The sequence below is a fragment of the Meriones unguiculatus genome, chromosome 7 (genome assembly GCF_030254825.1).
Source record: "Meriones unguiculatus strain TT.TT164.6M chromosome 7, Bangor_MerUng_6.1, whole genome shotgun sequence".
Taxonomy (NCBI): Eukaryota; Metazoa; Chordata; class Mammalia; order Rodentia; family Muridae; genus Meriones; species Meriones unguiculatus.
In genome coordinates, this window is record NC_083355.1 from 33,333,654 (window position 1) to 33,358,687 (window position 25,034).

The following is a 25,034-nucleotide window of genomic DNA, read 5'->3' on the forward strand; positions in this document are numbered from 1 at the left end:
TTTTAACCTCCAAACCATCTCTCCAGCCCTAGAAAGCTTTCTTAGCATTGCTTCTTTTGACATCCACGGGTGCTTGTGGATGAGGTACACACACACAAAGATGAAGAAAAAAACCCCAATGAAATGAAAATGTAAGCTCTCTACTTTATTCTACATAGTTTTTAGTTAATTTTAATATTTAAGGTACAAATATGGGAATAATAATTTTAGTTTTAATGCTTGCTGGATCTTTTCTTAGGTTTATCCAGAATAAATGAAAATTACTTTGGTGTTTTCTAAAAGAAATCTTAACTGGACAAATCCAGCTGTTGCGTTTATAAATAGCTACAGATGTCTACAGTAACGAAGAATTTACTCAGGTTGCTATGGCAACTCAGATTCCACAGAACCTCAAAGATAAGCTGTATCGAAGGGAGAGAGTGCATTAAATGTACGTTTAACCCAATTATGCAATGGCATTATTGCCTGCTATCTATCATTTTAGACTTTAAAGGAGAAATTAGTTTTTCCTCAGCAAGAGAGTTTCCCGCTAAATTACAGGCTTGTGTGTCCTTGTAAGGGCTTCCTGTGGCGGTGCTGGCCTGTGCTGACCGCTTACGTTCTCTCCTCTTTCCATCGCGCCCTCCGCCAGCCCTCCCTCCCTCTCTCGTTCCTCTGTTTCTGCTGTACTGAGAAGGGAGCACAGGGCTTTGGCACGCTATGCAAATGTTCTGCCACAGACACTACCTGATCTCACGGTCTTCCTGCCTCAGCTTCCTGAGTGCTAGGACTACAGGCATGCACCGCCACCCCACTTCCAGAGGAGATTAAAAAGCTTTATTCACTGTCAGACATACATTTTTTAGATTTATTTACTTATTGTTTTGTTGTTTTTGTTTTTTTGAAGGCAGGATTTCTCTGTGTAACCACCCTGGCCAGCCTAGAACTTGCTCTGTTCTTGAACTCACTCACAGAGATCCTCCTGCCTCTGCCTCCCAGAGTGCTGGGATTAAAGGTGTGTGCCACCACCTGGGTTATAGATTTATTTTTATTTGTGTTTGTGTATGGCATGTGTTTGTTGGTGTCTGTGGAGTCCAGAAGACAGCATTGGTTCCCTGTGTCAATGTGCAGAGGAAACTCCATTCTCCCAAATTCTGGGGCCCATTTCCCTTTCCCAAAGAAGCCACTCCTCATCACTGTCAGAAGGACAGATGGCCATCTGTGCCGCATATCAAGCACATGCTGGTTCCAGGCTCACTCAATACTTGTGGTTCTTTTCAGTTCTTCTCGCCCTGTTCCTACCCTAAATGTCTGCAGCTGATGGGCTTTCCTCCCCTGAGCTTTTTCTCATTCCTTTTTAACCCTGCCATTTCGGCCACAAGCTCTTTTGTTTATCTTTCTCCTTTGTCCCTCTCACCTTTTCCCTCTCTAGCTCCTCTCATGGCCCCGGGCCAATCTGCTAGGCATGTTCAATCTACTACTTTTTCTCCATGCTCTGGACTCTCCCAGATGTCTCTGGCTGGGTTTTCCTTCCTATCTACAATAAAAACCTTCCCTCAACCATACCATGGAGCAGTCAGGCCTTCTTCACTTTATACACCTTGGAGCTGGAGTTACAGGCAGCTGTAAGCTTCTGGATATGGGTGCTAGAAACCCAACATCAGCTCTTAGCCACCAAGCCATCTCTGTAGCCCAAAGATTTATTTTTAATCTTCTATGTGTACAGTTGGGTGTATGGGGGAGTCTAGAAGAGGATATTGGATGTCCTGGAATTGGAGTCACAAGTGGTTGTAAGGTACCTGATGTGGGTGCTGAGAACCAAATGTGGGACCTTTGCAAGGGAAGTCAGTGCTCTTAACTGCTGAGCCATCTCCGAGGCCCTAATATATGCATTTTTAAACAAAGCAGTTTACTGTAAATTTGCAATAGTGAAGTGGCCTGTTTCCCGTTCTTTCTACCCCATGATCTTTTTTTGTGGCCACTGTGTTTAAATGATTTAAATTGTTTCCTTTAGGATTTGCCTCTGTTTCATACTCTGAAAAAAATAAAGATATAAAGATCTTCTCTGAGTCCTGCTACCACTTGCCCTCCTCACACTTTCCCTCTATAATTGTATCATAACTTAGGACAAAATAACGTTTACATTGTTTATATTTCGTGAGTGTTGCTCACAACCTAAACACCATGTATTGTGTTTACACTTTACTTCCTGTACAATGTTTTATTTTCGCCAGAGTTAATGACCGCTGCGCTTCCATTTGCTTAGTTTTTTTTTTTTTTTTGCATACTTATGTCTGTTTCAGACTCTGTGAGGTAGCTGTGCAATCCCTCTGAGCATAGCTATAGACATCACACATTTAAGACTTCCCACCCAGAGTCTAACATCCAGTTACCCTGCTACTGTGTTCTCTGTGCAGCTTCCGTCCTTGGCTCTACCATCGTAGCTGAAGTCCCTTTGATTCTTTCCTGTATTGAAGTCCAGGCTTTCTGCTTCTCATGTCTTTTTCTTTCTGGATTTCCTCTTTTGTTTTGCTGGTGCGTTTAAATAAAAGAGTCACAAGTGTGGGGATTTTGTGTTTTGATCTTTTACCAATCTGAAATGTCTTTATACTCCCAACACACACTTGATTGATATTTTAATTCAGTATAGAATTTAGGTCTGTATATCATTTTCCTAGCAAATTTTAAAGGCATTGTTCTGTTATCTCTTTATTTCCATTGTTGTTATTGAAAAATATTATAACATTTTGATTCCTGTCCTATTTGTATGTGACCTGTGTTTGATGTCTTAAGGCTTTTAGACTCTGTATAGTATTTTAGGAGTTGATTGGGAGAATACAGTTGTTTGTATATAACCTTTCACCTGGAATCCTTATTTTTAGTAAAAATGATTTACTTTTATACTATACTGTGCTTTAAAACGTTAATTCTATCTATGCATGTGCACCTGAATATATGGATGTACACATGAATTCATGGGTGCGTGTGGAGACCAGAGAGGACTTAGGACTCCCGAGAGCTGGGTTTCAGGACACGTGAGCTGCCCTGTCCTTATGATCAAGGAGCAAGGATCCTAACCAGCCGGCCCTGTCTCTAGCCCCAGCTGTACTTTTTGTCTTTGAACACAGAGATGTCAGTTATAGAAAGTGAAGCTTTTCTTTTTTCTTTAGCATGAGGGAGGAATAGCTGTGTGGCAGCATGGGGAAGGTGGCATCTTAGGTGTTTCCTTTGTGGTTCAATGTAATTGAACCCTATGTAATTCTCTATGTAATTCTATGTAATTCTATGTGTCTCTATGTAATTCTCACTCTGGCTGACTCCGATAACCAGCATCTCCAGCTCCTTAGATTTTTGTCGTTCTCTGATGGCAAATAGCATCCTTGCTACCAAATCCCCATCCTAGATACTTAAGTTTAAGCTCTCTCTGCTCTAAGTAAAGATCACTATCCCTTCTCCACCCCCCCTTTTTTAAATTCACCATCTTCTGTGTGTCTGTTATTTTAATTTCACGTTTCAGAGCATTGCTGGATAAATGAATGTGTATGTCGGCTATTTTTAGCCAGCAGTCCTGAAATGTCAACACTATCCCACTGCTTTTATTCTTCAAGCCAGTAGGCAACTCACCATCTTCTAAGACAGCCTGCACACATCTTCTCTGAACTGCTTTTTGGTGCCCTCTTTGCCTCTGTGGGACAGTTGACCCCAATTCTCCACTGTAGAACTGTTGTGGGGTGAGTCCGCTGCCTGCACTTGCGAACATTCTATAGGTTTGAAGACGCCAAACAGAACGTGGCTGTCTTCTCTAAGCACAACCGTCATTTCTGTTTCTGTTTTAAGCTCAAGGACAATTAGAGTTTAGGAGAAAAACCTCAAGTCAGGTTAAGTTACACGTGTTGGCAACTGCTCCAAGGAGGAAAATGGAAACATGAAAGAGCCATGCCGGTTGGGTTAAGGTTGTATGAAGGTCAGCAACATGGTAAGAAGTAGCAGTCTGGAGAAAGAGCAAAAAGGCTGGAGACTCCAGAGGTCGCGCCCCGCTGGTTCCTCAGGGGACACTGTTTCAGATTTCTCTAGTATCCTGGTCATTAACCTCTGAACCCATGAACCTCTGTTCATGGTCCCAGAATTGAAAGCAGGATTTCCAGCTGGGCTCCAGGCAACACAGAGTAAACCGCATCATCTTCCTTTGAAATACTGTTCTATTTGTGATGGCTCACAGAAAGAAACCCGAGTCCTCGTTTGTTCTCTGTCTCATAATCTTATCTAGTTGAAAAAAAAAAATTCAGCTTTCCAGAAGTTCTCTGTTTACATGCACAGACTCAAGTCAGACACTGATTTGTGTGTGTGTGTGTCTGCTTTATGTAGGTTGTGTGTGTGTGTGAGAGAGAGAGAGAGAGAGAGATATGGAGTCTTGCTCTGGAACTCTGAGTGACCTGGAACTTGCTAGGCAGTCTGAGCTGACCTTGAACTTGTGGTGATCCCTCAGCCCTTGACTCATAGGGGATTGTAGGTGTGTATCACCACTCCAGGTTTCATAAAGTGATTAAAAAATGGAATAATTGGTGTCGTCCCATCTTTAAAATGATCTAGGGCATAGGTTGAAAAGTGTTTTCTACATAAGTAACAGAAATTTTAAACTTCAGTTGGACCAGTTTTGGGCTTACATAGAAATTGCAGAAGCATACAGAGTTTAGAGTACAAAGTTTCCTCCAGTGACATCTTACCAAAACTTAAAAAACAAAACCAAAAACCCTGACATTGCTACGGTATTCCTTGAAGTGTTTTTGCCTATTTGTTTTTTTGCTTTACAGCATTGGAACTCTAACTCACACCTCACATAAGCAAGGATGGTGCTCTAACACTGAGCTGTGCCCCAGCTTGATGGAAGACTATGCGTTAGCTAACTTAGCCCTTACATCTCTACACATAAAGTTTACCCGAAGTACTAATGCATTAATAGACCGAACTGAGTCATGCTCTATCTCACCACTGACGCCCATCCTGGTCCTCTCCTCCATTAAGAGGGATTTGGTATGTGTCCTTCTAACTCATAAAATGGTTCTTTCCAAAGGTGGCGGGGTGCTATCTATTCGGCTAGCTGCAAACAGAAATAGGCTTGTGTACTACTAGCTTGTATACTAAATTGGCTCATTCTCAACCTGAGAGGTACATGTTACTTTCAAGCAACCCAGTAAAAAACAAAAAACAGCTTTGTGTTTTGTTCAGTGGTGGTGGTGGGGTTTCTCTGTGGCTTCTGTGGTCTCTGTACCAGGGTTAATTGCCCTGCTTAACCAGCAAGGTCTCTTGAAGAAAGGAAAAGAAGAGGCTGAGGGAAAGAAAAGGGATGAGCTAGTCAGAGGACACGTCCCACCCCGGTCTCAGCTGGGATGGAGCTAGGGCCCCATTTACTGAGATGTTTCTTGCCTCATCTTTGGTGGAAACAGTGCTTTTTCTCTTACTTTCGAAGTGAATGGATCAGGATATATCCTCTACTGGGAAACTGTTTCTCAAATATTACCAATCTGATGCCCACGCGGCAGAGCAAAGTTTAGCTCACTAAAATCAATCATCCCACTGCAGGTTTTCTCACTTTTAGAAATGCCTTCATGAAAAGGTGTAGATTTCCGTACATAATTTGATACAGTTGTCTGCATTCTGATTCGTGGGCGATTGCAGTTGGCCTGACAAAGAGCTCTATTTAGTGTCTTATTTGATGTAATTAAGTTTTAGTTTCTGTAATAAAAGATGAACAGCAGTGGTCAGTAGAGAAAGGAGGCTGACACGATCCACAGTTCCCTTCAGGTCTGTGCTTTATTAAAGGGCCTCAAGGCTGTGGCTGCGCCTCGAAGCAGGAGGAGGTGGGGATTAGACAGAAACAATGCAGTCCCTGGAGGTCTAAACATGACAGAACCTCACAGGGAGGGGAGGCTTCCTAAAGCCTGGAGAGGGAGGACGTTTGCTTGCTTGCTGCCTCCTTCGTCTTTGTGCATTCCAGGGCCCAGCACATGTGCTGATGCCACCCACACAGGTCTGCTTTCTCCAGCTGGCGATCAAGGCATCCCCGACCCCGCCAACCTAATCTAGACAGCTCCTCATTAAGACTGTAGGTATCAAGTTGACAGGTTAACCAGCACAGTGCTTGGGTAGGGGGAACCCTGCTTGAACAGGGCTTCCCAGAGTAAGTGGGGAAGTCTCTCCTGTCTAACGGGACCAAACTATGTACTGACCTGGCATCAGAAGATGGCGGCATCATCCATAGAGGGTAGTTTTGCATGTATGCAGAATTCAGACGTCACGGGGTCCTGAAGGCTAGGGCCAGGGTTCCAGGCAGCTGCTGACGCCTGGCAACGTGTAGCAGGATCATATTCCTCACACAGAGCTTCTTGCGTGGGCTGTGGATGAAGCTGTGAAAGCGAAGCTTAAGTTGCAGTGAGGACCCTAGCAGGATGTTGGAAATGCCAGGTACATGGGATGTCTGCCAAGTAAAGCTGCAGACAAAAAGTAGAAGTGGTGCTAGAAGGAAAGAGAGAGTGAGTGAGTGAGTGTGTGTGTGTGTGTGCATGCGCGTTTAGTAGGAGGACTAAAAAGGCAGAGCAGAGCTACCCGAGCTTGTTGGAGTGCATGGTGGTTTAAATGAGAATGGCCCCTATATGCTTATGTATCTGAATGTTTGGACCCCAGTAATGGAACAGTTTGGGAAGGATTAGGAGGAGGTGTGGCCTTGCTGAAGGAGGGGTGTCACTGGATGTGGGCTTGAGGTTTCAAAATCCCAAGCTATTTCCAGTTGACTCTCTCGCTCTCTCTAATGAGGTTTTAGCTGTTGCTGCAGTGCCACGCCTGCCTGCTGCCATGTTCCCTGCCATGATGGTCACGGAAACACCCTCTGAAACTGTAAGCCCCCATTAAATGCTTTCTTCTGTAAGTTCCATTGGCCATGATGTTTTGTTATAGCAACAGAAAGGTAACTAAGACAGACCCCAGTGGTAGCAACCCAAGCCCAAGATGCCAGGCACAGAGCTGAAGCATTTATGTTTGTCTTTTTGGATCGTGGTCTTGCTTTGGTCTGATCCTTCCTTGTAACACATCCCTCCCTTTTGGACTAGGAATTCTTACTCTGCACACCATATATTGGAAGTATGTAACTTTTTTTGGTTCTTTGATGTTATAGTAGCCCACAGTTAAGGGTTTGCCTGAGTGTTAGAACAGACCTCAAGCTTTTGAACAGAGTTGGGATTTTTGAAGCTGTACCGGATACATTTTGCATTAAAAGATGGCCATCAGCCTACAGGAACCAGGGGTGGGATGGGATGGTTTGAATACAAGCTATCCCCTACACCTTATGTGTTGGAATGCTTAGTCTCTAGAATGCTGATGCTGTTTGGGGAGGTTCTGAAATATGGGGCCTATGCTTACAAGAGTAGGGCAAGAGGCTTGGGGCTAGAGGATTACAGCCAGTCCTGGTTCCAGCCAAGATCTCTGTTGGCGATGTGAGGACATGACAGGCTATCTCACACTCCCACGGCCACAGACACACACCCACTACTTTGGATATTGGCATGCCTTCTCCACTCTTAAACTGTGAGCCAAAATGTGTCTTTCCTCTTCACCACAAGAGGAAAAAAATAAAAAAAACAACAACCTCGTAACAGTGACTTAGAGTCCTACGCCTGGAGTTGCAGACAAGGCTCGGTGATAGAGTGCTTGCCTAAAGTTTTGATCATGAATGTCTTCAACAAAGACAGTAAACTGTGGGAAGGGAGGTAGATGGGAGGTGAACTGATGGAGCAAAGTCTGCTCTGGCAGTCTCTGAGCTGATTAGGCTGGAGAGAACTCCTGCCCCGCCATTAGCTGGGGAGTGCCTGCGTAGACAGCCCTTTTGTCTTTGGAAACAAAAGTCAGGAAACACCCCTGTGTCTTGTCTTTAGTTCAGTGAACATTTTTTTTTATTCAGAAGTTTGAATTTATCGAGGCAAATAGAGGTTGTCATCCAATGTATTCACCAATAAATTATTTGCATTTACCAACAGTTTATTCTCCCATCCATTTAGTGATGTGTGTGTAATTATCACTCTTACTTTGACTTGAGGTATCCTACAAGACTTAAGCACTGTACTAAAGTAGCATGGTTTACTTTCAGAGTAAGTCCTGCTCATACTCTCAAGTTAAACATATTTCTGCTGTTCCCCTCCCCCAAGACAGAGTTTTCACGATTACCGGGACTCATCGATTCCCCCTACTTCTTAGCTGGGATCAAAGGTGTGTGCCACTACCTCCTAGCTAGTGGATTTCATCTATCTGTCTGTCTGTCTCTCCATCTGCCTGCCTGCCTACCTACCTATCTTACCTATCCTCTATTGGTTTTGTTTGTCTCTTGTGAGACAGGGTTTCTCTGTGTAACAGCCTTGGCTGGAACTCCATCTGTAGACCAGGTCGGCCTACACACAGAGATCCGCCTGCCTCTGCCTCCTGATTGCTGGGATTAAAGGTGCGCACCACCGTGCTGGGCTGGGAATTTCACATCACGGGGAGGAATATTTTCCTGTCCTTCATAGGAAAGTGGAAGGAGCAGCTCACCTGTGACCCAGTGAGATGGGGTCACAGCTACTTTGGATCATGGTGAAAATTCCAGAGAGTTAGCATTTTTTAATGAGCTGAACAAAGACTTTCTTTAAGGAGGCTTCGTGGAGTACCAGCCACGTTACATCAAGAGACCAAGATGTTCACCTCTTTCTGTTTCGAATGTGATATCTAGTTCCACTTGTTGACTGTGGGATCAGCTGTGTTTTATGATTTAAATGCACTAGGGACATGAGTTTTTATTTTGTTTCCATTTTTTTTTGACCTAAAGATCAAAATGCTATTCATTCTGTAGTACATGTAGGGTTTGTATCATGTTCTAGAAGAGAATTAAAAGAAATACGTGTGTGTGTGTGTGCATGCACACATGCGCGCACGCTCACTTATGTGTACAAGTGTCCACAGAGGCCAAGAAGACACATCCGATTTCCTAAAGCTGGCATTACAGGCATTTGTGAGCCACTGAGGCAGGGATCTGGACTCTGGCCTCAGAGCTGCCAGCACTCATAACCACAGAGCCATCTCTCCAGCCCTCACTTAAAGTCTTGATGCGGACGGGGTGGTCAGAGGACAACATGTGGGTCCCAGGTATTGAGTGCAGATGGTCAGTCTTGGGGATAAGCATCCTTACGTGCTGAGCCATCTGCTGGCCTGTTATTGTTATTATTATTATTATTATTATTATGTGTATAGTGTGAGTGTAGACACGTACATGTCACCATGTGTACATAAAGACCTGAGGATAATTGCACAGGGTGAATTTTCTCCTTCTACCTTTTTGTGAGTTCCAAGGATTGAATTCAGGTCTTCAGGCTTGCAGGGGGAGCATTTGCACTCACCAACAGCCATATTCCTGGCTCTTAAATACACTCATTTTTATTCTTTTTTGAGACAGAGTTTCTTTGTGTAGCCCTGGATGTCCTGAAACTTTCTCTCAAGGTCAAGCTGGCTTTGAACTCACAAAGATCTGGCTTCCTCTGTCCCCTGAGTGCTGGAATTAAAGACCTTTGCGTACCATTGTGTGTGTGTGTGTGTCTGTGTGTGTCTGTGTGTGTCTGTGTTTGTCTACGTGGACAGTATGAGTGCTCATGAAGGCTAGAAGATGGTATTATATCTCCTGGAACTAGAGCTACAGGCTGTTGTGAGGCCCCTGACATGGGTGCTGGGAACTGAACTCAGGTCCTCTGCAACAGCAGCAAATGCTCTTAGCTGCTAAGCCATCTCTCCAGACCCCTTCAGTAAACTCTTAATTGAACTTCAGAATATTTAATTAGAAGATTGTACATTCATTTCCCCAGTAGATTGGGTGCCACCATATTTAAACATTGTGTGGCTTTCAGGTTTGATTTCCCCCTAGAGAGAACTAGTTAATAGGCCCTGAAACATGAGAGTCATATTTTGAAATCTGCTGTAGTGGTGATATACTGGCGTGTTTTGTGTATGTTTTTACAGGAAATTGAAATATTGGCAAACTGAACCACATTTGTCCATGGCTAGGTTGTTTGCTATTTCTAACCCTGTACCTGAAATGTAAGGAATTGCAGTTTTAAGGGTTTGAGAATGTTGCTCATTGTTAGAGCCTGTGTACGATGCCCATCAACACACACACACACACACACACACACACACACACACACACACACAGTAAATCTCTTCGAGAATGATAAATTAGAAACTGGCACATAGCAGAAGAACAAAAGTTATTATCCTGCTGTTGGGAAAGTAGCTGAATGAATGAAAAACTCTTAGAAATAGTTTACTAGACTATTCCTTCCTGCCAAGAGGTGGGGGTCGATTCCACGGTAGGGCACATGGGTAAGGTCTTGTCTCCAAATGTAAATACAGGAGTCTAGGAGTATGAGTGACGCTTTTGCCCAGTGTGTGAAAGACTGAGTCCAGCTGCTGCCAGCACCCACTCACTCGCAAGCTCTACCCAGCCATCCTTTCTTATATGCTACTGTTCTCTGGGTTAACAGCTTACACATGAGCACTGGAAGAGAGAGGTTTTCTTTGAGTTCTTTCACAAATAGCTAGGTTCCTCCCCCCCCCCCCCACTTCCTATCGGTTTAGAGATTGTGAATAGGCAAAAAGCCTGTGACTTCAAAGTTAGAGACTAATGACTGAATTTTCAAGGCTTGGGGACTGGAAGTGTTCATCAGGCCTATTGCTTCAGGCTTTCGGAAGCAGCACAGCCCTCTGGAGCTATTATTGTGGTGTCAGGACTCTCCGCTCTCCTGGCAGCTCCCTGGAGCTCTTGTGGCAGCCTCTGGCCCTCCATTCTTTTGCAGTTTCTCACCTTGTAGCATCTCAGCTCCTTACAGCCTCTTCTGCGTCTCAGCTCTCCACCATCTCTCACCTTCCCAGCATTCCTGCAGTCCTCCAGCTCTGCAGGCGCTCTTCCCAGCAGTTCTCCAGAACTCAGCTGCCTTCTAGCTGTTGCTTTTTCAGGAAACAGTGTCCAAGCAGCTCAAACGGATTTACCGGTAGATAAGGTGTATAATAAAGTGCTTACAGAGGAGATTTTATTGGGGCCCGTTACCGAACACGGGGGGTGGTGCACAGGGGGATAGTCTCCAAGATCCTGAGGAGCCTGGGGGTGGAGAGGTAGGATAGCACACATGGGGACAATCAGACATGAGACTGGCCACACAGGTGTGGGCCCTCAGGCGATCCCAAGCAGGAAAGGGCGAGGCCGTCCTGAGCAGTTGCAGGGAAGGTTGTCTGAGGCCATCTCGAATTGTCACTGTCAAAGCGAGTTCACCGAGAGCCCTTGCACTGTAGTGGAGACACGTAGGTTGGCAGTAGAGTCTTCTGGAGCACAGCCCACAGCCCAGCTTTGGTGTTCCCATGGCCAGCCCAGAGTCTTCTCTGAGCCCCTGCAGTTGGTTAGAGCTGCCTCCAAGTGTCTACAGCTGGGGTGAGGTGACGTTTCCTGAGATGGTCGTGAAATGTTTAAAATGTTTAGAACAGCAGCGTGATGACAGCTCAGGGGAGAGGCTGTTTGGCAGCGGCCATTGAGGCAACAACCCTCAAACCCGCTGCGGCTGGACCTTCAGGGGCTGTAACATCGCTCACAGTCATCCACAGGACACACAGCTGCCATGTCAAAGGGAGTAAAAAGATAGTTTGTTCTTGATCCAAGTGCAGATGACCATGGCCCAGGAACATGGCTTCAGGTTGCCTCAAAATCCACGTACAAAGTTTCATTAAGTTTTTATAGTTGCAGAATAGAGTCATAAATCAAGGGTTTTTCTATTTATTTTATTTTTGGGGTGGGGATGGAGGTGGAGACAAGGACTTACTATGCAGCCTTGGCTGACCTGGAAATCACTACATAAACCAGGCTGGCCTGGAACTCGGAGAGATCCACTTGCCTCTGCCTCCTGAGAGCTGGGATTAAAGCATGAGCCACGACATCTAACCTTCGAGGCATTTTTCAAACACACCGATGAAAATATCAAGTAGGAAGGCTACAGCGAAGCAGAGAAAACTATTGGTCGTTAGATGCTGTCTAATGACACTTTAGCTTTTGGATTGGTGAATGCTAGCAATCAGTTAACCCAAAAGGATGTACCTAATAGTCATAAGGTTGTTAAGTCAGGCACAGAGGTGGGCAACGAGCGGCTGTTAAGTAGGCTAAGAGAATGTAAAATGATTTGAGTTTGGTCCTGCACCATTAGCTTTCTACAATTGCAAAGTTCTTGTCAGCTTTGCAGAATCTTCCATGCAGGTGTGGCTCTCCCCTCCCCCCTTCTTCCCTGTCTAGGAACCTCAGTTCACATACACCAGCCACTGCCAGACTTAGGAACAATATAGGCCTCAGCCTGGCCTTGATTTTCACCCTTCAGCACTACTGGTTCGGCTCCCTAGTACATTTATTGTCTGGTATGTGTGACGGGTTGAGCGTTTGCCAGGTATCAACCAAACAGCCGGCACTGGCTTCTTCCCGACAGTTTAGTGTACTGAAACAAAACAGACGACGACTATGAAGCCAGGTGTGGTGGTGCGTGTTTATAATCCCAGCAGCGGAGAGGCAGTGGCAGGACACCTCCAGGGGTCCACAGTGAGACCCTGTCTCGGAATTGGCAGCTAGGCATGCACAGACACCAGTAAACAGGGTTGGCGATAAGCAACGTCAAACCAGCACTGTCCGCTGGTAAGCCTCATCTAACAAGGCTTACGTCTCAGCCACACGCTCCTAGGGCAGGCTCTCCTGGGCTGTCTTTGAGGTGGGCATTGGAAGACTGTGGTGAGAGGACCCTAAGAAACAAGACTTCGGTGTTAATTTTGTCTCAGTGGAGCTGATATGTGGAAAGCAAGGTCAAGAGTGAAAGGCTGCATTTGCTTATTCACTTTTTATTATTTGTTCACTCATTTAGGCACACTCTCATATCCTGGGATGCTTGGAACTCCCATATGCTTGGATACCGGGCCTCCTTGAACGATGAGAATTCAGGCGTGTCCCGCTATGCCTACTGTTACGGTTTGACCTGTCCCTGTAGATCCACGATGTTAAAAACCTGGTCCCAAGCTGCTGGCACTGTTTTGTGAAACTGCAGAACTTTTAAGCGGCGAGACCAGGGAGAGGGAAGAGTCCCAAGGGTGATCTTTCTAGGTTGTATGGCCCAGCCCCAATTTGCCTGACTGCTTCCTGGTCCACCGCAATGCAAGCCAGCAGCTTCGCATCCCTGATGCCAGAGCTGTGAGCTCCGCCCTGCATCCTCACCATGTACTTTCTTAGACTGTGACTCTAAACAAACCCTGACGTTGTTTCAAGCATTTTGTCACAGTGAGGAGAAGGGTAACTAATACAGAAATCTGGCTCTCAGAAGCGTGGTCATCGCTGTGATAACCTGACCGTGTGGTTCATGGGCTGTGGGAACTGATGTACATGAAGAATGTGCAAGAGTTTCCAGCGCTGGGTTAAAGAAGTCCTGGAATTCTTTAAGCAGAAGCTAGGGACCTTTTGATGGGATCGCTGAAGACCAAAATGTAGACAGTAAGAATTGTGTTCACAAGGTGTACTAGAGGAACCCAAGGTTTTTGTTGTTTTTGTTTTTAAACCAGGATTTGGCCTAGAGGCCATTCATTTACATGACTATGCCCTGCCCATAACCCGAAGGTTTGAATGAGGCTAAATTTACAAGACTAGATTGGCCAGACTTGTATTGCATAGCTATAATCTTGGCACTTGAGAGGTGGTAGTAGGAGGATCAGGAGTTCAAGGCCAGCTTCAGCTATGTGAAACCCTGCCTCAAAAGCCAAAGCAACCAACCAAACAGCATATCATGGCATAACTTTTCGGAAGAAATGTCAAGAAGCAAAGCATTCAAACTGTGGCATGGCTACTGCTTGCTGCTCTTTGTCAGATTTATGATAAGAAAAAGCAGAAAGGTGTGAAGAATGTGTACTTTGTCTAGGAAACAGGAAGCAGTTAAGGTTGTCCAGAGTTGGGAAGTTGATTGCAGCCAAGTGATTGTTAAAGAGCTAGGAAGCTAAGAAGAAGTTGGGTGTGGTAGTCTATGCCTTTAATGTGAGCACTCAGGGAAATAGTGTCTAGAGAAACATGCAATACTCTTTCTTGCAGGCATGCAAAATACAGGAGTTGCATTCATGGAGGCAGGCAGTGTTTAGCAGGTTTGGAGTCTGTGTTTGCATGTCTAAGTGTAAATGTCTAAATGTCTAAATGTTTGACGCTGTGAAGGTAATGCGTAGGTCGTAATGGGCCTTTGAGATACTGTAGGTCCCAGGAGGGTGGGATATCTGCTGAGGAAAACTGTAGGCAAATAGAACTGGCTCACGTGGGACAGAGCTGCATGGCCAGAGCTAGCCATGCCTGCTGTGTGGTGCCCAGGGACCTCAGATACTGGACACTGACCCCAGGGTTTGGTATTTGCCTGCTCTAATTTGGTCTTGCCTTTGTTATGCCCCTGCTCCTTCCTTTGGAATGGGAATGTTTACTTTCTGCCTTTGAATGCTAGGAATATGTAATTTGTTTTAGGCGCTCATAGCTAAAACATTTGTTCTTGTGCTGGGTGAGAGATCAGGTTGTAAGTTCACCTTGTATGCAGATATCCAGTTTTTTGGCACCGTTTTTTTTATATAAGCTATCTTTTTCTAATGTGTGCCTTTGGCACCTGTCAGAGATTAGGTGGCCCCCAATTCCATTTGTCTATGCACTTTTTGTGCTAGTTTTTGTTTCTATGTTTCTATAGCGTGGTTTGAGATGAGGTATGGTGATGCTTCTCTTTTGCCCTTTTTGAGTAGGGTCGCTTTGACTATTTAGGGTGTCGTGCTTCTATTTGTATTTAGGATTATTTTTTCTAGTTCTGTGAGGAAGGTCATGGAATTTTCCTGGGGCATTGCTCTGAATGTATTAATCATTACAAAAAGACAGCCGCTCCTACGATATTATCTCTGTTGGCCTGTGAGCATTGGGGTTCTATCCGTCTTCTACTGCTTTCTATTACATGTTCAGTGTTTTAAAATTTAATTGTCTAGGTTTCATCAGAGGTAATTTAAAAACTATTGTGAGTGATTTTTCCCCCTTATTTTGTGGGGGGAAATTTATTACTAATAAATACAAAGTGAATGATTTCTTTTTTCTTTTTGTGCTGGGGACTGAACTCAGGCTTTTGATCTTGCGAGGCACATTCTCTACCATTGAGCTAAATCTCTAATCCCATACTCCTGATTTCTGCATATCGATTTTGTGTCTTGAGAGCTTGCTGAAAATTTTATAAAACCTAAGAGATTTCTGGTACAGTTTATAAGTCCTTTTAAATTGAGAATCATATCATCTGCAAGTAGAGGTAATTCGATTTCTTCTTTTCTTATTATTTCTCTTTCTTTATCTTATTGCTCTAGCTAAGACTTGAAGTTCCATTTGAAGAGGAGTGGAGAAAATGAGTACACTTGTCTGGTTCCTGATCTTAGAGGGAACATTTTAGTTTTCTCCTCCCTCAGCTGCTGCTGGCTGTAGGCTTGTGTGTATTTATGTTCATTATGTATGTTCCTTTCATTTCTGGCTTCTTTATAATTAAGGGATACTAGACTTTTTCTAATGCCTTCTCTCCATTTATTGATATGATCACATAGTTTCTAATCTTGTCTTTTTAAATGTGATATTATATTTATTAATTTGCATATTTGGAATCATCCTTGCATCACCTCCATAGGATCTTCTTACTTTTTTTGTTTGTTTTTCTTTTTTGAAACATGGTTTTTCTGTTCTGTGTAGCTCTGGCTGTTCTAGACTTGCTTTGTAGACCAGGCTGGCCTTGAACTCACAGTGATCAGCCTGTCTCTGCCTCCCAGAGTTCTGGGATTACAGGTGTGCACCACCATGCCTGGCTCTTCTTACTGTTTTTAATTTGCAACTATTTTATGGAGAATATTTCTACTCATGTTCATAGCCTATAGCTTTTTGTTATTGTATCCTCTGGTTTTAGTATCAAAGTATTGTTAGCTTCATAGAATGGTTTGGTAGCTCTATTCCCTTCCTAATCTATGGAACAACCGAGGAGCCCTGGTATTAACTCTTTTGGATAGACTCAGTAGATTTCAGTAGCGAATCCCTCCAGTCCTGGACATATCGTTTTTGGAGACTCTTTGTTGTGCTTGAGCCTTGGTCTGGACCTGCCTAAATTGTTTATAATCTCAGTTTAATTTTGATAAGTTATATGTGTGTAGACATGTATCCATTTCTCTTAGATTTTTCATTCTGGGGAGCAATATAATACTCAGTGTTCTACAGTGAGCTTCTGGCATATTCATTGGAAGCTGTTGTAACATCTTTTTTGTTTCTAAATTTATAAAATTTGGTCAGAGTGGCTAGGGGTTTGCCAGGCTTGCTTAGTTTTTCAAGGAACCAACTCTTTGACTTATGTACTGTCTTAGTCTCCCTTCTTCCATTTCTGCCCTGCTCTTTATAATATTGTACTGCCTGACGCTTTGGGCTTTGTTTTGCTTTAGTTTTCTTTTCTATTTTGACACAGAGTCGCATAGCCCCTGCATGATTTGAAGTCACAGAGTGCCTCTAGCTGACCCTAACTCCCGTTGTCCTGGCTTCATGTCAGAACTGCTGCGATTACAGGCTTTCGGCATCAAGTCTGGCTGTGTGTGAGAGAGACCCTGGGGCATACATTTACTTACTTGATGGCCCCCTGAGCTTTTAATGCAAGCAACCATAACTATGAACTGCCTTCTCCAAGCTGTCTGCGAGGCTCTACGAAGTTCTGTTGAGTCAGGCTTGGTTCTTATTCGCCTCTGAGAACTGTTAGTTTCTTCCGTGGCTTCATCTGTCCCACAGTCCATTCAGGGTACACTCTTGGTCTCCAAGTACTTAGGTAGTTTCTGAGGTTTCTCCTGCTAATAAGTGCTAGTTTTAGTCCACTCTGACTTGATAAGACACATGAAACTTATTTTGATTCTTTTATATTTGTTAAGATTTGCTTTATGACCTAGAATTTGATCCATTTTAGAGAAGGTTCCACGGGCTGCTAAGGGAAATGTGTGTTCCTTGTCTGCGGGATAGACTGTTCTGTTGATAATGCCTGGGTACTTTTAGGGTTTTTGTTGTTGTTTTTGGTTTTATTGTTTGTCTGTCTTCCAAGGCAGGGTTTCTCTGTGTGTAGACCAGGCTGGCCTTGAACTCACAGAGATCCTCCTGCCTCTGCCTCCCAAGTGCTGAGATTAAAAGCGTGCACCACCATGCCAGGCTGCCTGGGTACATTTGACTGAGGGTAGAGCATGTATCTCGCAGGGGTCCATGTGTGTGTGCGTGCATGTGTGTGTGTGTTTGGTTTGGGTGCCTTAACTGAAAGTGAGTGAGTGTGGAGTGTTGAAATCTTCCACTCTTCTTTCAGGACCTGCCTGGTCTTTCATGCTTACTAGTGCGTGTTTTACTAAAAGTAGGAACCTCAAAGCTTGATGGTTATAAATTTACAATTTTATAATATCGTAATTAAATTTTATCTTTATTGGCATAAGTGTAGTGCCCTTCTTTGGTTCTCCTGACCTTGGGTTGAAGTCTGAATTGTCAGGTAGTGGAGTAATAGGCCTGTTTGATTTGCTTGGTTATCTTCACTTCCCTCTGTTGACTTTGTCTGTGGGCATCTTTACCAATGAGATTTATTTCTTGGGAACAAATAGTAGTTAGATCTCATCTTTCAACCTGTTTTGTCTTTTTCCTGTACTTTCATTACTTGGCTGTTTGTTCTTTTCCCTCCTTATTGATATTATAGGGTTTTACCGGCACAGCTTAAATCATGGGGAAGTCCCCCATTCCTCTCACACAGTGCTCTTCCTGTACTCTCAGGATCCCTGACTGCCGGACACCTCCTGCAGTGCTCGCTTGGTGGCCATGCTGCTCACGAGCACCTCAGTCTCCGCTTGTCTTGACGTGTCCTATTTCTTCCTCCTGTTAAGAAACAACCTTCCTGGGCATAGCCATCTTGGTTGGCAGTTATTTGCTTTCAAGACTTGAAATGATTATCCCAGGGATTAGAGAGATGGCTCAGTAGTTAAGAGCACACACTGATCTTGCAGATTTCTATTCTCTACGTTCATGTTAGGCAACTCACAATCGCCTGTAAATCAGCTCCGGGGGATCTGATGCCTCTGGCCTCCCCAGAGACTTTTTAAACAGGAAACGCATTATTCTTTTCTTTCCTGGATTTTAGGTTTGTTAACGAGATAACTGGTGTCATTCTGTCCTATTTATCTTTGTAAACGAGTTAGCATTTTTCCATAACAACGTTCTTTTGGTTGTTTGAGCAGGGTCTCTGTGTGTGGCCCAGGCTGTCCTGGAACTTGCTGTGTAGACCAGGATGGCCTCAGACTCAGAGAGATCCTCCTGCCTCTGCCTCCCTGAGTGCAAGACTAAAGGCGTGTGTCACCACCACCCTCCATAATAACTTTTAATATTATTTCTTGCTTTGTATTTTTGCCATTTGGACTACACGTTATGGAGACATATTTGAGTTATAAATGGCTGCTGTGTTTGGATGTTGGATTTCAGGAACACTCTGCCGTGATTCCACGGGCTCTGTTCTCTACATCAGTTCTCTCAGCTTCTTCCTTTCCATAGATTCTTTTATTGTTGTTTTATATTTTCGAGACAAGGTCTCTCTGCGTAGCCCTGGCTGTCCTGGACTCACCTTGTAGACCAGGCTGGCCTTGAACTCACAGAGATCCACCTGCCTCTGCTTCCTTGAGTGTTGGGATTACAGGCGTGTGCCACAGTGCCTGGCTAGCTCCATGGAGATTCTTAGTTTTGGTCTCCAGATTGTGTGGCAGAGTTCTTTGTTTTTTTTTTTTTGTTTTTTGCTTTTTTGTTTGTTTGTTTGTTTCTTCTCAAAGTCTAATACTGTTTAATCAAGGTTGAAAACACTAATCAGAAAAAAAAAACATCATAAAAAATGACCATGAGTCTATGGGTGTATCTCCGTGGTAGAATATGGCTGCAATATGCCACAGTCCGAGTTTAGTCCCCAGTACCAACAGCTTTACAAAGATGTAGTGTGACTGGTACAAACCTTGGCTTCAACCAACAGGAAGCTATCTCTGCTCGTTCTTTTTTGAACAAATTACCCTGCTTTTTAAGAGTATTATTGCCTATTTTATTTTATTTTTATATGGCTTAGGCAGGCTTGGAACTTGCTTGGTAGCCCTTGTTGCTGTTGAATTTACAGTCCTGCATCAGCCTCCTGGGAAGCTGGGACCATATGCCACTCCTTCACCTGGCTTTATAGTGCACATTACCCCATAGTTACATTGTCATTCCTAGGAAAAATATTTCAAATAATCAACAGCTCTTCCTTTTTTAACAACTAAATGCACTAATTTCCTGAGACCTGAGCATATTATATCGTATTAACATCTAGGGTGTAGCCATCACAGTGGCGCACGACTGTGATCCCAGCACTTGTGGAGACAGAGGCAGGTGCATCCCTGTGGGTCTGAGGCTAGCCTGGTCCACAGATCCAGTCCAGGACAGCCAGGGCAACACACATAAAAACCCTGTCTCAAAAAACAAAACAAAAACCCAAACAAACAACCTAGGGTGCTGGGGTGTGGCTCAGTGTGTGGAGTGCTGGCCAAGGTGTTTGATTCTAAGCAGGCTTCCTCCACATCCCCCCAAAACTTAAAAGATGTTCCAAATAGCAAAGATGAGATAAAGAAGGAAAAAAACAAAAGAGAAAATAATAAACAAATCTGAGGAGTTATAGTTAGTTTTGGGTGAAATTTAGCTATAAGTGAGTGAACTTTTTTTTCTTAATGCCAAGAAAGGGCTCTAGTCAACTTGACATTTGCTGTGGCTCTCTGTGAAAGGAATAAAATTAAGGAAGATACAGGTTGTGTGTCTTGTTTCTCTTTTGAGAGAGTTTTAGCTAATCCAGCTAAACTGCAACATTGATGCGGATTAAGGATGCAGGGAATTCAGTGTTTTGTTTTTAAGTAAAACACACCAGGAATTATTTATTTTGTCATGTATGTGGGATGTGAAACATTGAAGGAATCATCGTCTTTGTGAATATACTTAAAAAAAGATCTATTTATTTTGTTTTGTTTACAAAAATACCTTCTTTCTTTCTCTCTCTCTCCTTCCTTCCTTCTTCTCTTCTCTTCTCTTCTCTTCTCTTCTCTTCTCTTCTCTTCTCTTCTCTTCTCTTCTCTTCTCTTCTCTTCTCTTCTCTTTTCTTCTCTTCTCTTTTCTTTCCATCCCAACCAGTTTCCCCTCCCTTCTCCCCACACCAAGTCTCTCTCCCTCACCTCTCCTCTGTCCCTTCTCTTCCACTTCTCCTCTGTTTCTCTTCAGAATGGGGCAGGCCTCCCATGAATATCAATCAACCATGGCACATCAAGCTTCAGTAAGGCAAGACTCTGGTCTATATTGAGGCTACACCAAACAACCCAGTAGGAAGAAAGAATTTCTAAAGCAGGCCCAAGAGTCGGAGACAGTCCCTGTTCCCACTGACAAATATCATTATTTTGTTTACAGAGAAAAACTCTCAGACTTTCCAGACACCAGCATTTTAATCATTCAGATGGAGGGGTTTTAAAGGACAAAAGAAACAAATGATTACCAATGGAAAATGCTTACTAAAGTGATTATATGTACATCTGTACATCTGTATTGCCATGTTTAGTGAGAAAACATTACAGGTTCATTTATGCAAGAAATACAAATTTAGTTCTTATAAGTTAAACCTTATGTTATAGTTCTTATAAGTTAAACCTTGAATTATTCACATAGTCATGGGGCACATGAAGAAGAACTCATCTTCTTCCTCTCCCTTTTCTGCTCTTACTGACGTAACAGTAGTACAGGACCTAAGGATGCATACTAGAGCACATCTCTGATTCTACAACTGGAGAGGCAGAGGGCAGGTGGATTGATGTGAGTTCAAGGCCAGCCTGGTCTACATAGCAAGTTCCAGGCAGGCCAGAGGTACACAGTGAAAGCCTGTCTTAAACAAGCAAACAAACAAATATTTTTTTAAAACCCCACCCCTCACGTCATCTCTGAGAGCCAGGAGTCTGAGCAGCTTAGTCATATGGTTCTGGCTTCAAGTTCCTCTCCAGGTTGCATCTAGGCTGTGTGCCAGGACTGATTATGGTTATTGCAGAGCTTTTCTGGGGTTGGAGATTCTGCTTCCAAGATCACTCACAGTTGTTGGTAGCTGGCAGCTTCAGTTCTCATGGAGACCCCTTCATTAGGCTGTGTGCAGCCTGGCAGCTTGCCTGCCTCAGGAGAGCAAAAACAGCCACGAGGACCAAAGTCAAAGTCCTCATCACCTCATCTCCATGTGACAGATGGTTATCTTCCCCGTGGACCTGCTGCACATATGGAGCAGGTACCACACAGGGAAGGGCGCATAGGAGGGTGTACAGCTAAGAGACGCAATCCTGGAAGCTGACGACCACAAGGAGCAAACGTGGCAATTGATCACGCGCCTGCACCTACACTGGCAGAGAAATAGCAGTCCAAAGAACATTATTGAGGGCTGGAGAGATGGCTCAGCAGCCAAGAGCACTGGCTACTCTTCCAGAGGACCTGGGTTTGATTCCCAGCACCCACAGTCATCTGTAGATTAAACTGTTAGATTAGTGCTGGGTGAGTGGCAAATTTCTCAGCACCGATAGTTGTAAAGTGACCTCCTCCCTGAGGATCTTCAGGTTATTGTTCTTAGGTTGATCTTGGGGATGTGTGCGCACTGGCCTTATGCATGTACACACATGAGCTATGTGCAAAGGCACATACACATACAGTGAATGGATTTGACCCAGGACCTCAGGCACTGTGCCGCTGAGCCACTCTTCCAGTCCTGGCTGTCAGTTTTATCAGTACTGAATTATCGAAGCGTGTTCATATGGCTGCTGGGGAGGCAGGGATGCCTTGGGGCGCAGGGGCGGTTTCTGAAGGGCTGTCTCTCTCAGAGAAGTCCTAACGGAACTGGTGGGAACTCCCTGTGGGTACGGGGCTCTATGGGAGCCTCACACACAGTCCATGTGAACCCCCTTGCTGGTCCAGCGACAGAGGCATGAGAAAGATCCTTATCATAGTTTCTTCTCCTTGTAGTACACGTGTTCACGTCTCGATTGCCCTGTTATTTTAAATGGTGCACCTCTCTTTAGAAAATTTAGATTTTGAGGAAGTGGCGTGATAGTAAGTTTGCACTTGGACTTGTCAGGAAGCTGAGCAGTGGTGCTGTGGGGAATGTGAACTGTAGCGCTACGACATGAAGCCCACACCGAGAACTCTGTAGCGAGGTTCTGGAGGTTCTGGATCTACAATCTGAACTTCCCCCTCGCAGCAACCTCCTCCTAACACCGCCATGTTCTTCCATGGAAGAGAAAAAAAGCGTCTCTCTCTCCCTCCTCACCCAGAGATAGTGTCTGTAATCCCTACTCCTCATCTTCTCCTCCTAAAACCTCTCACTTGGAAAAAAGAAAAAAGGAGAAGAAAAAAAGTGATCACCTTTTAAGAAAGGACTCATTAGGGCGGCTCAGTGCAATCATGTGACCTTTGGCAGGAGACTGGTGGCCCCTGTGGTTTGGGGTGGTCGGGACTCTGTCCATACAACTGTTTTGAAGGTTAAGTGCTCGGAGCATTTTAAAGGTTGGGTGGCCATTGCTTGGCTTTTCCCCTTTGCACTCGAGGAGACCAGCAAGCTGCACTGGGAATCTAAGCCAAGCATTCTCTGAAGAGCGGAGAGACATCACCTCTCCCAGGAATCTTTCCTGCCACCTCTTGTACTTCTGCAGCATGTGACAGTTTGTGTGGAGATGACCTACTTAACCGGCATGTGTCTCCCTGCAAGACTCTAAGATGGTCGGAGAAGAGAGCATGGTTCACACGTGTTCTGATTTCTGCATGCCGTCATTCACCCAGCGAGTTATTGGCTCAATCAGTGAATTGCTCAGTCCTGACTTTATTTACCTGGTACTAGGGAGAAGCAGTGAACGGAATGTAAAGGTCTCTGCCTCCACTGAGCTTATGTGCAGAGAGAGCCAGAGAGGAACCCTGAGCAAATAGGGTTGCTGATAAAACGTGTGAAGGTGTGGCGGGCCCAGGACAGCCCTGGTGAGCAGCAGGGCATAAGGTAGACCCTTAGCACCAGATTATGACCCCAGCACACCAAGTTTAGGGGGAAGAGGTGAACCGGTAAGAAAAAGAGTCCTGTGTGGTCCCTGCTACAGTGCCCCCCAAGGGAAGCAGGGTTATTATTTCTAATCTAATAAAGGCTGCACACAGCATTGATGGCCGTAGCTCTGTGCTAGACTCCACAGATCAGGCGGTGCAGCTCTCTCCACACCCTGAAACACAGCCGGCAGGTTCCTTTTTACAAACTAGCAGAGATTTTGGAGCTCGGCTCATGTGTTCAAGGCCCCTCGGATAGCACCAGGTTTGCAGACTTACCTCAAGAATTGGAGTCAGCCTTCCAGTCATAATGTGGGCGCTGCCAAAAACCTTCTGAAAAAGCAGCTAGCTCGGGGCAGGGGGGGGGGGAGCAGTGTGCAGCGAGGCTCCGGGAGTTTGAGGTGAATGAAGTCTACTGAAGGAGAAACCTGTAAATCAGGCCTGCGTGGGAAAACGCCAGCCATAGGCTACAAATGACTGACTGTCTTTGCTACTGATTACTCCCTTTCCCGTCCTCCTGGGATTTATCATACCCCACTTACCCCGTGTAACTGAGCGAGGTACTTAACCTCTGTCAAGTGTCTTAGCCTGACAAATAGAGATGCTCGCAAATGCCAAGCCTGAAATAGTACATATGACACTGGCGAATGGGAGTGATCTCTTAATATTCTTAATGAGCCGCAACCTGCTCTCAGGTGGTCAGTGGGTTATGTACCTTCCTTTGCACCTCACGTGAAAGGGGTCCTCACACCGTGTGCAGCTCAGCTGGGAGAGCTCAGAGCTCACCGGGCCTCCAGCCTGACAGCCTGCAGCCAGAGGGTGGAGGCCCCCCTGGTGGTGACTCTGCCACCTGAGCTGTGGGCTTTGCTTAGGATAAGGCACTCTTCGCTCCTGAAAACCATTTTGCTTCCTTTTTAGCAGCCTTGCCTGCTGTATAAACAGTTGGGCGGAGAATGGGGGTGTGATACAGGGAGCAGTTGGCCTGCTGACGTCAGCACTCCGGGCTCAGTGGTGCTTGGCTATATAGGCGAAGCTGAGGACGCTGCCAGACGCCGCGCGGTTCTCACTAGAACTAGGTGGATGCGAATGGCTGTCGGCTCTAAGACTGGCTCTTAGGCTGCATAGCCTAAGTTAAAATCTGAAATTAAAGACGGCAATACGGAACTGAGAGCATTGCAGTCTGAATAACGCATGCTCCCACCAACCCTGCCAAGCTCAAAGGAAACAGCGAATAGAGAAAATTCGGGAGTTTGGTTGCAGTCATTTTAGAGTGACACCACCCCCTTGATGGTGTCCCTACAGTGACACACTGGAAACAGGCCTTGATTTCCTAGTTTGCCCCATCGTGTAAATTCCAGAGGACTTTGTGCTTTTGTTTGCTTACTTGGGACTAGGTTTTTAAATCAGTCTTGGCTGACAGCAAAACTGAGAGAAAAGTACAGGCAAGATCACACACATGGGCCTTTGGGAGACACTCCAGACCAGACTAGAGCACCTCTCCAGGATATCTTGGTTGGGTCCGGTGTGTTAGATGCTGGTGTGACAGTGTCTAAGCAAACAACTGTAGACGGAAGGATTTATTTTGGCTCAAAGCTTCAGCAGCTTCAGGGCTGGTCATCTGATTGTGAAGAATGACACGATGGCATAGTGAGCCTCAGGCAGATAACACAAAATGCTTCCTTCATAGGCAGGAGGCAGGATGAGAGAGAGAGGCAGGGTCGGGGGGGGGGGGAAGGCGCCCCCTTTAAAGCCTAGCCCTGGCGGCCTCCTTCCTCACACCAGGCTCGCCTCCTCTCCTCCGCTGAGTGGGAACTCGGCTGTAGGGTGTCCT

The 25,034-nt window shown here is 44.9% G+C and overlaps 1 protein-coding gene across 1 annotated transcript in view; it reads left to right on the forward strand.

Annotated features, from left to right (window-relative positions):
* Ppm1e (protein phosphatase, Mg2+/Mn2+ dependent 1E) overlaps nucleotides 1-25,034 on the forward strand; it is a 127,007-nt gene that overhangs the window by 51,249 nt on the left and 50,724 nt on the right. The gene's annotated exons all lie outside the window — the stretch shown is intronic.